At 44.4% G+C, this 2,096-nt stretch overlaps 1 pseudogene across 1 annotated transcript; it reads right to left on the bottom strand.

Moving 5' to 3' along the window:
• Window positions 1-267: 267 nt before the first annotated feature.
• LOC311604111 (fructose-bisphosphate aldolase A-like) lies at window positions 268-1,366 on the bottom strand (annotated as a pseudogene). The gene has a single exon. The product of its transcript is annotated as a fructose-bisphosphate aldolase A-like (transcript).
• Between the last annotated feature and the right edge of the window lie 730 nt (window positions 1,367-2,096).

The raw sequence follows: 2,096 nt of genomic DNA, 5'->3' as shown, positions 1-2,096 counted from the left end.
TTGATCATGGTGAATGATATTTTTTATGTGTTCTTGGGTTCAGTTTACAAGTATTTTTCTCCCAAATAGTTGTTTATTGGCAGTAGGCTGGAAGGGATATCAGAATTAGCATTCACAGCAACACTATACACCAGTCATGAGGGCAGAAAGAGTGATGGGTAAGAGGCAGAATGTGCCCTCTTCAATAGCAAGTGGTTAGGCAGGTGCCTGCACTGTTGGCAGAACAGCCTTATATCAACTGTAGGAGTTCCTTGGCAGAATTCATGCCTAGTAGGCATGGTTAGAGATGAAGAGAGATTCACTGCCTGTGGCTACAGACTGGCCACTTGGAGTGTATTTTCCTTGACAAGTGATGCTATTGCCCAGGACTCATTTGATGTACTCCCCCAGGGCAGCCTTCAGGTTCTCCTCCTTTCCAAGCCAGGGCCTTAGAGCAGACACATTGCAGAGCTTGTCCATAAGAGAAATCAAGGCCCAAGGTTTCAGCAGGGGCCACTTGTTGATAGCATTGAGGTTGATGGACACCTCTTCCTCACTTTGTCCTCCAGACAGGAAAATTACCCCAAGAATAGCAGAGGGCACTGTGCAACTAAGTGCTGTGACAGTTGCCATGGGAATCTTCTCATTGGAAAATTTCTGGGTGCAAGTACAGCCTGGGGTGACAGTGTTGGGCTTCAGCAAGGTTCCTTCTGATAGACATGGTGGTTGCTCAGAGCCTTGTAGACAACTTCCAATACCTTCTCAGTCACATACTGACAGCGCTTCAAGTCATGGTCCCCATTAGGGAGGATTTCAGGCTCCATAATGGGTACAATGCCATTTGGCTGTCAGATGCTGGCATTACAGGCTGGAACATTGGCCTTTTCCATGATGGCAAGGGCTGAAAGGGTATGCTCCCCAATCTTGAGTACACAACACTGCTTGGCAAAGTCAGGTACATCCTTCTTATACTGGCCACAGCATTCAGACAGCCCATCTAGCCCCTGGGTAGTGGTCGTACTATTGGTTCATGCCAGGGGAATCATGCCCTTTTTCCACCATAATCCCCAAGACATCCTCATTGAACTTGATAACTTGGGGGAAGGGATATCCATAATTCACCTTCTGGTACAGTGTCTCATGGAAGAGGATGACCCCTCCAACCAAATGCAGGGATTCACATGGTTGTTAGTAGTCAGCAGCTGCTGGCAGTGGAACTGTTTGTTTTCCTTGGTGTTCTCGATGCCGATGGTTTGCTGGCATTTGGTAATGCTTCCATGCACTCTTCTACAGCCAGAATACCCTTCCCCAGGAGCACAATTCAGTGAGCAGTATCATATAGCTCCTCCTTCTGCTCCAGGATCATTGCTGAGTACACACGGGGCATGGTGTCAGTGGCAGTGCATTTCTGGCACAACAGTGGGTAGGCCTGCCAGGTATGATGGTGGGTGGGTGAAAGGACTGAAGAGCTAACATGATTAGGGTCACCAGAAACCCCCATTCTGTGGTGCATTACAGGAGAACGCAACCTATTCAGCTGGGGAGGACAGGGTTGCAAGTACTGTATTGAGTAGTTTTGCATCAATGTTCATAAGGGAAATTGGTCTGAAATTATCTTTCTTTGTGGGGTATTTGTTTGGCTTGGGTATCAAGGTGATTTGGCCTCATAGAATGAGTTTGTTAGTGATCCTTCTGTTTCTATTTTATGGAATAGTTTGAAAAATATTGGTATTAGCACTTCTTTGAAGGTTTGGTAGAATTCTGTGCTGAATCCATCCATACCTGGGCTTTTGTTGTTGTTGGGAGACTTTTGATGAATGCTTCTATTTCCTTAGGAGATATAGGACTATTCAGTTTGTTTACCTGATCTCGATTCTAATTTGGTAATTGGTAGCTTTGAAGAAAATTGCGCATTTCATTTATATTTTCAAATTCTGTGGCATATAGGCTTGTGAAGTAAAATCTAATGATTCTTTGGATTTCCTTGGTGTATTTCATTATGTCTACCTTTTCATTTCTGATTTTGTTAATTTGAGTACTCTTTCTTTGCCTTTTAGTTAGTTTGGCTAAGGATTTGTCTGTCATGTTGATTTTCTCAAAGAACTAGCTCTTGATCT

This window comes from Acomys minous (assembly GCF_964271855.1).
Source record: "Acomys minous genome assembly, chromosome: 8".
NCBI lineage: Eukaryota > Metazoa > Chordata > Mammalia > Rodentia > Muridae > Acomys > Acomys minous.
This window is presented reverse-complemented; position numbering and strand designations above follow the sequence as displayed.